Genomic DNA, 14400 nt, shown 5'->3' with positions numbered 1-14400 from the left:
GAGAGCTGTTTCTTGTCTCTAGTCATCGACATCTATAATTGAAGATGTCATTTATAGAGACTGATAGTGGCAGTGCTCTTTTTAATGTTTTTTTTCCTGTTGGATTATATCTTAGCATCGGCTAAAATATAAAGAAATGTCATATGCTTTTTCTACAAGCATTCTGTGAATTGGGAGGTGATGTTCAAAGCTTCTTGCTTAACGTGATGCTAACAATATGCAATGCTGCCTCCCAAAGGAATTTATATGTATTACGCTTTCTTACATAGGGTATAATCAATTAATGTTATACTGTGTTGCTATTCGTAATCTGTACAACCATTTTAATATATGATGCTGCTGATTATAATTATATCACTTTACTTATAAGCAGTTATCAAATGTCTAAAACAAATTAATAGTATCACTAAGAATGAAAAGACATCTGTGGATGTGATCAAAATATAAATATGGGGGAGGCAATGCCTTGTAGTGATCAAAAAACTTGGAGAATCATAGAATAGAATCATAGAATATCAGGGTTGGAAGGGACCCCAGAAGGTCATCTAGTCCAACCCCCTGCTCAAAGCAGGACCAAGTCCCAGTTAAATCATCCCAGCTAGGGCTTTGTCAAGCCTGACCTTAAAAACCTCTAAGGAAGGAGATTCTACCACCTCCCTAGGTAACGCATTCCAGTGTTTCACCACCCTCTTAGTGAAAAAGTTTTTCCTAATATCCAATCTAAACCTCCCCCATTGCAACTTGAGACCATTACTCCTCGTTCTGTCATCTGCTACCATTGAGAACAGTCTAGAGCCATCCTCTTTGAAACCCCCTTTCAGGTAGTTGAAAGCAGCTATCAAATCCCCCCTCATTCTTCTCTTCTGCAGACTAAACAATCCCAGCTCCCTCAGCCTCTCCTCATAAGTCATGTGCTCTAGACCCCTAATCATTTTTGTTGCCCTTCGTTGTACTCTTTCCAATTTATCCACATCCTTCCTGTAGTGTGGGGCCCAAAACTGGACACAGTACTCCAGATGAGGCCTCACCAGTGTCGAATAGAGGGGAACGATCACGTCCCTCGATCTGCTCGCTATGCCCCTACTTATACAACCCAAAATGCCATTGGCCTTCTTGGCAACAAGGGCACACTGCTGACTCATATCCAGCTTCTCGTCCACTGTCACCCCTAGGTCCTTTTCCGCAGAACTGCTGCCGAGCCATTCGGTCCCTAGTCTGTAGCGGTGCATTGGATTCTTCCATCCGAAGTGCAGGACCCTGCATTTATCCTTATTGAACCTCATTAGATTTCTTTTGGCCCAATCCTCCAATTTGTCTAGGTCCTTCTGTATCCTATCCCTCCCCTCCAGCGTATCTACCACTCCTCCCAGTTTAGTATCATCCGCAAATTTGCTGAGAGTGCAATCCACACCATCCTCCAGATCATTTATGAAGATATTGAACAAAACGGGCCCCAGGACCGACCCCTGGGGCACTCCACTTGACACCGGCTGCCAACTAGACATGGAGCCATTGATCACTACCCGTTGAGCCCGACAATCTAGCCAGCTTTCTACCCACCTTATAGTGCATTCATCCAGCCCATACTTCCTTAACTTGCTGACAAGAATGCTGTGGGAGACCGTGTCAAAAGCTTTGCTAAAGTCAAGAAACTATACATCCACTGCTTTCCCTTCATCCACAGAACCAGTAATCTCATCATAAAAGGCGATTAGATTAGTCAGGCATGACCTTCCCTTGGTGAATCCATGCTGACTGTTCCTGATCACTTTCCTCTCCTCTAAGTGCTTCAGGATTGATTCTTTGAGGACCTGCTCCATGATTTTTCCAGGGACTGAGGTGAGGCTGACCGGCCTGTAGTTCCCAGGATCCTCCTTCTTCCCTTTTTTAAAGATGGGCACTACATTAGCCTTTTTCCAGTCATCCGGGACTTCCCCCGTTCGCCACGAGTTTTCAAAGATAATGGCCAAGGGCTCTGCAATCACAGCCGCCAATTCCTTCAGCACTCTCGGATGCAATTCGTCCGGCCCCATGGACTTGTGCACGTCCAGCTTTTCTAAATAGTCCCTAACCACCTCTATCTCTACAGAGGGCTGGCCATCTCTTCCCCATTTTGTGTTGCCCAGCACAGCAGTCTGGGAGCTGACCTTGTTAGTGAAAACAGAGGCAAAAAAAGCATTGAGTACATTAGCTTTTTCCACATCCTCTGTCACTAGCTTGCCTCCCTCATTCAGTAAGGGGCCCACACTTTCCTTGGCTTTCTTCTTGTTGCCAACATACCTGAAGAAACCCTTCTTGTTACTCTTGACATCTCTTGCTAGCTGCAGCTCCAGGTGCGATTTGGCCCTCCTGATATCTTTCCTACATGCCCGAGCAATATTTTTATACTCTTCCCTGGTCATATGTCCAAGCTTCCACTTCTTGTAAGCTTCTTTTTTATGTTTAAGCTCCGCTAGGATTTCACCATTAAGCCAAGCTGGTCGCCTGCCATATTTACTATTCTTTCGACTCATCGGGATGGTTTGTCCCTGTAACCTCAACAGGGATTCCTTGAAATACAGCCAGCTCTCCTGGACTCCCTTCCCTTTCATGTTAGTCCCCCAGGGGATCCTGGCCATCTGTTCCCTGAGGGAGTCAAAGTCTGCTTTCCTGAAGTCCAGGGTCCGTATCCTGCTGCTTACCTTTCTTCCCTGCGTCAGGATCCTGAACTCAACCAACTCATGGTCACTGCCTCCCAGATTCCCATCCACTTTTGCTTCCCCCACTAATTCTACCCGGTTTGTGAGCAGCAGGTCAAGAAAAGCGCTCCCCCTAGTTGGCTCCCCTAGCACTTGCACCAGGAAATTGTCCCCTACGCTTTCCAAAAACTTCCTGGATTGTCTATGCACCGCTGTATTGCTCTCCCAGCAGATATCAGGAAAATTAAAGTCACCCATGAGAATCAGGGCATGCGATCTAGTAGCTTCCGTGAGTTGCCGGAAGAAAGCCTCATCCACCTCATCCCCCTGGTCCGGTGGTCTATAGCAGACTCCCACCATGACATCACTCTTGTTGCACACACTTCTAAACTTAATCCAGAGACACTCAGGTTTTTCCACAGTTTCGTACCGGAGCTCTGAGCAGTCATACTGCTCCCTTACATACAGTGCTACTCCTCCACCTTTTCTGCCCTGCCTGTCCTTCCTGAACAGTTTATAACCATCCATGACTGTACTCCAGTCATGTGAGTTATCCCACCAAGTCTCTGTTATTCCAATCACGTCATAATTCCTTGACATCACCAGGACCTCCAGTTCTCCCTGCTTGTTTCCAAGGCTTTGTGCATTTGTATATAAGCACTTGAGATAACCTGTTGATCGCCCCTCATTCCCAGTATGAGGCAGGAGCCCTCCCCTCACAGACCTTCCTGCCTGTGCTTCCTCCCGGTATCCCGCTTTCCCACTTACCTCAGGGCTTTGGTCTCCTTCCCCCGGTGAACCTAGTTTAAAGCCCTCCTCACTAGGTTAGCCAGCCTGCTGGCAAAGATGTTCTTCCCTCTCTTCGTAAGATGGAGCCCGTCTCTGCCCAGCACTCCTCCTTCATGGAACACCATCCCATGGTCAAAGAATCCAAAGCCTTCTCTCCGACACCACCTGCGTAGCCATTCGTTGACCTCCACGATTCGACGGTCCCTACCCAGGCCTTTTCCTTCCACGGGGAGGATGGACGAGAACACCACTTGCGCCTCCAACTCCTTTATCCTTCTTCCCAGAGCCACATAGTCCGCAGTGATTCGCTCAAGGTCATTCTTGGCAGTATCATTGGTACCCACGTGGAGAAGCAGGAAGGGGTAGCGATCCGAGGGCTTGATGAGTCTCGGCAGTCTCTCCGTCACATCACGAATCTTAGCCCCTGGCAAGCAGCAGACTTCTCGGTTTTCCCGGTCAGGGCGGCAGATAGATGACTCAGTCCCCCGGAGGAGAGAGTCCCCGACCACCACCACCCGCCTTCTCCTCTTGGGAGTGGTGGTCGTGGAACCCCCAACCTCAGGACATCGCATCTCATGCCTCCCAACCAGCGGAGTCTCCTTCCGCTTTCTCCCCCCAGACATATCATCTGGTCCACTCTCCGCATTGGTACCTGTGGAGAGAACATGAAAGCGGTTAGTTACCTGTGTCTGTGTTACTGGAACCCGGACATTCCGCTTACCTCTTCTGGAGGTCACATGTTGCCAAGCTTCTTCACTGGCCTCTTGGCTCCTCTGTGCAACCTGCTCTACATCTTTAGAGCTTTGTGCCCCTAGAAGGCTATCCTGAGTTTGGTCCAGAAAATCCTCAGTCTCTCGTATACAACGCAGGGTCGTTACCTGTTGCTCCAGACCTTCAATCTTCTCTTCCAATATGGAGACCAGCTTGCACTTTGTACAGACAAAGTCGCTTCTGTCCTGTGGAAGAAAGACAAACATGGCACATCCAGTGCAGGTCACAACAGCTGAATCCCCCCCTTCCATATCACCTACCTACTACGGAGCTTCCTCAGAGACGTTGGCAAGATGTAAGCCTCACTGGGCTCACTCCAGGCGAACTCCCAGGCAAACTCCTGCTGTGAGCTGCTCTGCTGTCCCCGCTGCTCAGCTGGTTCGCGAGGCTCTGGCTATTTTTAAACAGCCAGGCTTCCCTGACGCAAACACACAGACACCCTAATGCCCGCCCCCTGCAGGCTAGCAGCCAATCAGACACTCACTCAGGCTCCCTCCCAGCAAACACACGCTCGGATACTTCCTCAGCAAGCAAACACACACACTCGGATACTTACCAGTCCCAGGCAAACTCCTGCTGTGAGCTGCTCTGCTGTCCCCGCTGCTCCGCTGGTTCGCTGCTGCTCAGCTGGAGAGGTTCATCATTCACTAATATAGTACAATATGTGGTTCGATTGACTTTGCTTGAAGTCCAACACAATATCCATCCTTAATGTATTATAATGACATTGAGTATTGCTAGCTTGCAAACTCTTGTCTGTCTTTTAATCCAGCCGTTTCATTTCTCTTTTGCTTGGGTGGAAAGAATGATGATGCACTATTTTGTGCTCCATAGAGCCAGCTGGAGCAAAAATAGCTTTATAAATTACTCATTTGGCTCTCTAATTGTAGTTATAATAAGTTGTTGTTTTTTTTTAAGATCAGAGCCAAAATTCATGTTTAACTGCCTCAAATCTTTGTAGAATCTCACCTTTAGTCTTTAAAAAATGGCTGCTCAGAGCTAATCACACAGTTAGATTTATTCCTTAGGATCATTTGATATGAGGAGAAATACAGCACTTAACTATTAAAAATTTATCCAGCTCAGAAATTTTTGCTATCAGGCAAATTTTGTAAGGTGGCGTCTCTTGTATATTTTATAAAGATTCAACTCCAAAAAATTCCCTTATATTCAAGGGTCTTTCATTTATGTATGATTCAGACTAAAACTCCAGGCTAAAAATCAGAAAAAGAGGAATTTATGTCTTCCAATAACTGGATGATTGGTCAGTGAGGGGAACAAGTCCACTTGTATATCCAGTTCGCATTACTCCTTTTTGATCATCTGTGTCTGATCTTAAACATGGGGAAGTTGACATTAATACCAAATCAAAAAAGCAAGCTTGTTGGGGTCCTGCTTGAGCTTGAAGGCATTTCTACCAAATGAGCAATTCTGGGCAATTCATCACCTGTATCTGTCTCTCCATTTTACCCTTTGACTACTACCCAAGTGGGCCTGAAAATGTTAGGTCTTATGACCACATGCACTTACATGGTCCAGCATGCAAGATTGCTCCTGTGTTCCCTTCAAAGTTGTTGAAGTTGGACTATCGTCCAAATTATCAGGCAGAGAATGGGCTTGTCCAAATGCCTCTGGCAGTTCTTCATTCTCTCCAGTGGTGGACAGTTCAGAGTAATGAGCAAAGGGAACACCCTGGCATACATCTTCCCACCTCCTCTCCCAAAACAGGACCATAAATACTGATGCTTACACAATAAATTGGGTAGTATATCTGGGGGAATTTAAGATACAAGGTTTGTGGATGGAGCAGGAAGTATCTTTTCATATCAGCTTCAGGCCATTTACAATGCACGCAAGATATTTTGAGCACTGATCAAGGGTGCAACAATTCACATACATCACAGTAGTGTTGTCAGTGAGTATTATGTGAACAAACAAGGGGGAGCTCATTCAGCTTTGTTAGAAGGTGATGAAATTGTGGCAGTTCTGCATTGAAGGGAATGTCAATGCCACAGCCATTCATTTACCAGGGCCCCAGAATTACTTGGCCAATCGTCTAATCAGGAACTTCTCCCTGAATAATGAGTAATCTCTAAAGTAATAATGAATAATGAGTGATCTCTAAAGACCAGTGTGCTGAAGTCCATCTTCAGACAATGGGGCATTCCGACTATAGACCTGCTTGCAATGGAGGACAATAAGAAGTACAGTCACTTTTGCTCTCATGCAGGTTTCAGTCCAGGTTCCCTGACTGATGCATTTCATCTGAATTGTGGATCGGTCCCAGTGTATGCTTTCCTCTTTGATCCCAGTCGCTCCTCAGGTCATCATCAAGCTGAAGGCGGATTATGCCAGACTGATTCTCATTGCACTAGCTTGGCTGAGACAGTGCTGGTTTTCTGACTTCCTCAATTTCTCTATCATACCACTCCACTCCTCTTCCTTGTTTTACCATTCTACTGCCTCAGATTTTGCATCCAGCACTGAGCAGTCTGCACCTCACTTTCATAGCTAGATAAGGAGGAGGTATACTGTTCTGCATTTAATAGTTTCTCCTTAATAGTAGAAAGCCCTCTACTAGGGTTATGTATTTGGTTAAGTGGAATTGTTTTCATCTTGGTTCCTGGCCTGGGGAGTTCAACTGAACAGGCCTGCATCCAGGACATTTTGGAGTATCTATTATCCCTTCAGTCCTCTGGTCTGTCAGTCAGTTCATTGAAAGTCCACTTGTTGGTAATTTCGGCATTTCATCCTCCAGTTCAAGTAAATCAGTTTACTCAAACTCCATGGTAGTCAGATTTCTGAGAGGGATCACTTATCAAAGTGATTTCTCAGAGGAGCCTTAACATAGTGTTGGCTGCTCTCCTGGGTCCTCCATTTGACCCGTTGGCAACTTGTTTTCTATCTCTCCTATGCCTAAAGGCAGTGTGTCTTGTGACCATAACTTACATGAGAAGAATGAATGAGCTTCAGGTCCTATGTATACCTGGTTTTTCAAGGACAAAGAGGCCTTGAGACCTCATCCAAAGTTTTTGTCACAATTTCATCTTAACCAGACAATTCGTTTATCTCTGTTTTTTCCCAAACCTCAATCAAATGCTGATGAACAGCATCTTCATTCCTTGGATGTGAGATGATGCTTGGGATTTTACTTGGAAAGAACTAAGCCAATTTTTTCATCACTTCATCTTTCGGTTTCATTTGCAGATTGCATAAACAGTCAAACAGTCTCCACACAGACGACTTCCAGATGGATAACATCCTGTATTACAATGGCTTGTGGGATAGCTCAGACTTTACTTCCACAGAGGTTAAGGTCCCATGCAACATAGATCACGTTTCTCAGTGATGTTTTGACATTGGACGTTTGCAGGGCTGCTATTTGGTCTTCCATAAATACATTTACCAAGCATTATGCTATTACAACTGCATCCAAATCAGAACTGAATTTTGGAAAGGCAGTCTTTCAAATGCTCTTTAAGGAGACTCGGAGCCCCACCTCCTTCTAATACAGCTTGTGACTCACCTGAGTGGAATGCAGGTCTGCAACCATTCAAAGAAAAGACTGGTGCTTACCTCTACTGTATCTCTTCTTTGAAATGTGGGTACAGATATGTATTCTATGATCCACCTTTTGTCCCCTCTGCGTCAGAGTCTCAATTCTTTACTTTTCAGTGTGAAGAAACTGAGGAAGGTAAGCACTGGCCTACCCTTAATTAAATTGGAGAGGAGATAAAGGGCCAGAGGGTATGACTGCTACCTCTCTGGGTACTGCTAGGCTACCTTCTCTGGCTTTGGTGCACAGGGCATGTACACATCTGAGTGGAATATATATATGCACCCACATTTTGAGGAACAACAATTATAGTATTCTAGTAAGGTAAGTAGTCATCTTTTTCCTTGAGTTTAGGGTTTTGTTTTGTTTTTTAAGTTGCTATCTATATAGCACTATAAGTCTATGCAACAGCATCCTTATGTTTTGGGTGTATCAACTTTTGAGACTTCTCATACTTCATTCTAAGTCTGATGCAAAGAATTCCATATAAGTAAGATGTATTCTTTCAAAAATTACTCATGTTTTTCTTTGACATTCTACCTTTCCTAATTTGACAGCCTTTCAGCTGTTTCTAATTGGCTTCTTCTGGCTTCCTGTGGTCACACTGCAGGATTAATCCAAATTACTCTTGGATTATGCTTATCCTGTTTTTAGTTGGAGTTAATGGTGGAGTTGATGATTTTGTAGGTCATGGGGCTTACAAATGCTTTCACAGCACGGACTACATCCTAATAGGGAGATTATCTCATGAACCAACTCCTTTCACATTCATAATTGTATGGACCAGCTTCCCTTCATTATTGATACCATTGTACCAGCAATAAAAGCAATTGTTTGTGTGGGGTGGGGAAAAGTAATATTAGGGAAGGTAATTAATAAGTATGTATTAAACTGTATTTTATTAACTTTTTAGGTGGAAACAGTTCCCTCAACAACAGCAACACTCCTAAGGATGTGAACAAATTTAAGCATGTGAATAGTCCCATTGGTTGCAGTGGATCCACTCTCATGCTTAAGTGCTTTGGCATATTGGGGCTCAGGGCAAGAAGGGAAAGGAAAACAAAAGAAGTTAAGAGAAAAGGAACCTGGCCTTCCCTCTCCCTCAAGTAGAGTTCTGTTTTCTTTGGATGAATCAGATTCTGTGTACTAAGCTGTGTTTTCTTTTTTCTTCTCATCCCAGTATTCTAGTGGCGTGGTGTTTAAGCTGAGCCCAAGAAAAGGGCAGTTGGCACCAGCCAAACCTCTACCTCTGCTTGCCTAGTACATACTTATCCCTAACTCAACAAGATCAATCACGCAGTCATCACATATATCAGGCTTTCTTCTGCACCTACTCAGTAGACAAAAAAAATACACATACACACACCATGATATATCTCATTTTGTATTAAATCCAGGGTAATGATTAAAAAAATACAAATTAGATTATTGGGTGACCAAGCCCAAATGACTATAAATGTATGAGATGGAAATTATCTCTGGATTTTTAGGGAGGTAGCCTTATCCCCTAGATGATTTCTCATTGAAGTTCAGGCTGTTCATTTCACATTTATTCCTACTTTGCTCAGAATTGACCTGTAAAAAGATTCATGCTTAAACTGATTCTGGGGAAAATGGAACTGAAACTGCAAAATCTCCAGATTGCCAATTTGCTTAAGTCAGTGACATTTTCCCACTTGTCTCTGGCTGGATTCATGTGTTTTATTTCTTCTGGGCTGCTCCATATGGATAAATTGGAGGCTTTTGCAGTCATCTCACTATACCAATACTTGGAAAGCTCGGGAAAAACAAATAGCATTTCTCCTTCTAAACACTGCTGGAGGCTTTTCCTTACCCTCCCACTTCCCTGATTCGTGTCACACAGACAGCAAGCAGCAAAAGAACAGAAGTCCAAAGTGCGGACAATACGATGTTTATTGGGGGTTAGTTTTCAATCAAGCATATTGTGAAGCCCTTCACACTAGTCGGACTTATCTCTATATGCTGATAGCATCTGTTCCCCAGTGTTCCGTTCCAGCACTGACACCGCAGAGCATTTACCCTGTCCCCCTTCCCAGCTCTGATACTGCAGCATCTTGCCTGTGTCCCTGTTCCCTATTCCCTGTTTCCTTCCCTCTGCCTTAGCAAGCATGATTCCAATTTCCCTTCCCTCCACTTTCTGTTTGACCCATTTATATAGTAATATTCTCAACTATACCTTAACCAATCATTTTACTGAAAATTTAACTAACCAATCCTAACATAATTTTCTAACCAATTGTATCCCACTACCCTAATTAACTTACACCTAGCAAAATTAATTATACATCAGACAGAAACAATTAGAGAACCAGACAGAATAACAATAGAAAAGTGGGGGCCATAAAGATAAAACAATACAGAAATGAGGGTTTCACAACCATTGATCTTAACATTCCTTGCACTGCTGCTATTATTTTTTACACAACTGTACCCTGATTACACTCCCATCTTGTACAGAGACAGTCAGGTTAAGTTCCACTAGAAACACTTTAAGTTCCTTTAGTGATTTTGATTAACTCATCCAATAGTCAGACAATATAGATCAGAGTATCTGGTTGCCTGCAGCAGTACTTTACAGACCATTTCTGTGGGAAAAGGGCCCATTTTCTCACAGAATAGCTATAAAGCCTCCTGGGGACAAAAACATAGTGATGGTAGTAGCCACCTGACCCCCTTGTATAATCTATTTAACTGCCAGGGTTCCACCCAATGTGACTGTACCGAGTGCACAAATAATTACATCTACATAACTGGGTTTTATCATCAAACCAAAAACTTCCTTCTTATAACACCACAACTGTTACTCTTTAACATCTTCACAACTGTTACCTTTTTACATTTCCACAACTCCCAGCTGTTTACTTCCCCCCAAATGCTGTATTAATTTCTGCAAACAACTGCTTTTTACCCTGTGCTGTCTTTACCTCGGGATTGTTCAAAAAGGCAGTAAAATTTTTTTATCAATTTTTATGAATTTCTCAGTTCAGTTTAAAAAAGAGAGAGAAGAAGAAAAAGCTTACCATTGTTAACATTCTGATGAAACTAATAAAATACAAAGACGGGAAATCAGATGGAGAAATACAACTTTAAAAAAGAAAGGAAGAGGATTGGAAGAGGTGGTGACAAATTTAATGTAAACATCTCTGGATCCAAAGCTTTAAGGTGTATAGGATTTTTATACTTTTTCAAAGGACAAAGAGACAGACAGCTTTCAGAAAGAGAGCAGGTTCCACTCCATAGCACTCCCTAGAAAAGTGCAGTCTGTTGCTGACTTCTGACACAGTGGTAGAAAGACTAAGCCAAACAGATAGTATAGAACCTTGAGAGACACCATGCTTCCAATTCATCGATGAAACACATTTTCCCATTATCACTGATTTACTTCAAGGCACGTTCCAGGAATGAAGGGTAGCAATATAGTTTAGTGACTGGTCTGGCCTATAAAAAAGACTACTGAGAGATCCAACATAAACACAACAGTCAGCTGTTTATTTTAAACCCAGCAGATAATTTAAGACTCTGATTAGAATAGTCTCAATTCTAAGGAAAGCCAAGAGGGAGATTGGACTCTACCTCCTATATCATTGGTGTCCAAGTGCAACTGGAATTGAATAAGCACTGACTTACCAAACACCATCCATAAAATGGGAGGTTTGAGAATAAGCAGTAATTAGGCAAGCTCATTATGGTCCAAACTTGGTTTCTTAGTAAAAGGAATGATCCCAGAATTTAAAGATAGTTGGCACTTTATCATTTGCTTAGTAAGTTGTTAATAATGTCAGTAATGACAGCTAATGTGCAAACCTCAAGTTACCAAGATGGAAAAACGAGTGGTTAGCGTCAAAGGAAACTCAGAAGACTGTAGAATCTCTAGTGAGAAAACTAACTGAATGTAATCAGTGCATTTCAGGCCATTCGGATATCATAGCTTTCATAATCAAAAGCTCCAATGAGACAAAGGAATCTCACAAAACTGGGTGACTGGGCAGCAAAATGGCAGATTAAATTCAATGTTGATAAATGCAAAATAATCCACATTGGTAACATATCCCAACTATACATATAAAATGACAGGGTCCAAAATAGCTGTTACCACTTAAGAAAGAGATCTTGGAGTTATTGTGGATAGTTCTCTGAAAACATCCACTCAATGTACAGCGGCAGTCAAAAAAAACCTAACAGAATGTTGGGAATAATTAGGAAACGGATGGATAATATGACAGAAAATATTGTATTGCTTCTATATAAATCCATGGTACACCTACATCTTGAATACTGTGTGCAGATGTGGTCGCCCCATCTCAAAAAAGATATATTGGAATTGGGAAAGGTTCAGAAAAGGGCAATAAAAATGCTTAGAGGTATGGAACAGCTTCCATATGAGGAGAAATTAATAAGAGCTTGAAAAAGAGACAACTAAGGGGGGGATATGATAGAGCTTGATAAAATCATTACTGGTATGGGGAAAGTAAATAAGGAAGTGTTATTTACTTCTCACACAAGAACTAGGGGTCACCAAATGAAAGTAATGGGCAGCAGGTTTAAAACAAACAAAAGGAAGTATTTCTTCACACAATGCACAGTCAACCTGTGGAACTCCTTGCACGGGAAGGCCAAGTCTATAACAGGGTTCAAAAAAGAACTAGATAAGTTCATGGTGGATAGGTCCCTCAATAGGTATTAGCTAGGATGGTCAGGGATGCAAAACCATGCTCTGAAGTGTCCCTAGCCTCTGTTTGCCAGAAGCTGGGAATGGGCGACATGGGATGGATCACTTGATGATTGCCCTGTTCCGTTTATTACCTCTGAAGCATCTGGAATTGGCCACTGTCGGAAGATAGAAAACTGGGCTAGATGGAACATTGGTCTGATCCAGTATGGCTGTTCTTATGTTAAGTCTGCTCTGGTTGACCCAATTTAATTTGAAGAGTGTAATTTTATTACAATAATTGTATGATGTTTCTAAATCATCAGTATTCTGAATAGGTGAAGGTAGTGGAAATAAAATAAGTACTATTTTTTTTAATTTTTAAAGATTTGGATAGCTTTGCTTTCAGCCTTCACACTGTGCCAGTCAGTCTACCCATCATGCTACTGGAAAAATCATCATCTTTATTCACTGTTCCACTTACCTGTGTGCGTATGTATTGCTCTCTTGAAAACTTGCACTGACTTCTGGTCTTCATCTGCATCAAGCTCAACTCTTTAACCTCCTCTTCAAAGTTCTGTACAGTGTGGCTCCTGACTACATTTCCTTTACTCTACGTACAACCTATATTCTGCCAGCTCATCATATTTCAATGCTTTGTTGATAGCCTCCTTTCACAAGCAACTTTATGCCATCTGTCCATATTCCAGGAATGCACTCCCAGCCACTTTGCACCTTGTAGACTCTTAAATCTGTCTCCAAGACTCGTTAGTTTTGGTTAGCCCCTCTCTGTCTTGGGACTGGTTCTATGCTTAGACAATTGCAAGTCTCCCATTGATTTTTAAAGGTGTAGGCCATTATCTCCAGCCCCTTCCCTCTTGCTCCCTCAAACCGTAAATATTTATCATCTAAGTGAACAAATGCAAAACACTTAATCATATATTTTTATTTTTAAAAAATAATTATCTAGGTGTGTAAGTAACAAAGAGTGTCTCATGAACTGTGAGTGAACCCACTGTAAAGTGTAATGCAAAACAGATGTGGCTATAAAAATAATGGGCTACACCATTAGTTAATACTAATCTGCATAAATCCATTGGCTTCAATGGAGTTTTTCCAGTCTACACCTGCTGAGAATCTGGCCCAATAAGTGCTATGAGTACACTTAAGAAATTTCTGCCCATGTGGGCAATTCTGTGTTTAAACCAGGCAGTCGAAACAGAACTTTTTAAGTGTTACCCCTGCAATATTGAGGTTAATCAAGTGTGAATTTAGAGTCTTCTGTAATTTACATATATGAGTCATGTTTCAAAGGTACTTAGAGCAAGTATAAATCCAGATTATTAAATATTTGCAACTTGAAAGAAGGCTGCGTAACTGTCAGCCTATCAACTGAATCCTGGCTGATGTTTTTCAACGAGGATATGGAAAACAGTAAATAATATTCCTAAATCATTAAAATAAGTCAAAGGAAAATGAACATAGTTAACCCCCGAAACATGCCTACCTTATGAAAAAACTGCCATTTATTTTTGTTACAATAAAAAATAATCATTTCTGAAAATATGTGAAACACCAGTAATCCTCTGGGACCTCCTTTGTCTTTGAAGTCATCTTTGTAAATAGACTTAAAAGTATTTTTGTAATTTGGCAAGACTGTGTTTTGATACAACAGAACTGATTCTAAGCAAGGCGGGAAATACTCTACCAACTGTTGATCGATGGAGAGGAAGTCTGGCAGAGTTAGAAGTAGTGTCAAAGGTTGGAAGCTGTGAAAGCTGTTGGTTCTTTGATGCCCCAAAGTAAATTATTTGCTCATTGAACAATAAGACATGGTGGGGCATGAAACTTATTGCATTAATTTACTCTTAGTGATGTGGTGGACATGAAGCCAAATACTAGGTTCTATTAAATGAACCATGTGTACATGAAAATTA

The 14400-nt window shown here is 42.3% G+C and overlaps 1 protein-coding gene across 4 annotated transcripts in view; it reads left to right on the top strand.

The window, feature by feature from the left end:
- The window catches only part of POT1 (protection of telomeres 1), a 150257-nt gene that overhangs the window by 102600 nt on the left and 33257 nt on the right, over nt 1-14400 (top strand). The window lies entirely within an intron of this gene.

The sequence above is a fragment of the Dermochelys coriacea genome, chromosome 1 (assembly GCF_009764565.3).
Source record: "Dermochelys coriacea isolate rDerCor1 chromosome 1, rDerCor1.pri.v4, whole genome shotgun sequence".
In the NCBI taxonomy this organism is placed as follows: Eukaryota; Metazoa; Chordata; order Testudines; family Dermochelyidae; genus Dermochelys; species Dermochelys coriacea.
Note: the sequence above shows the minus strand (reverse complement) of the source record. Positions and strands in the feature narration are given on the sequence as shown.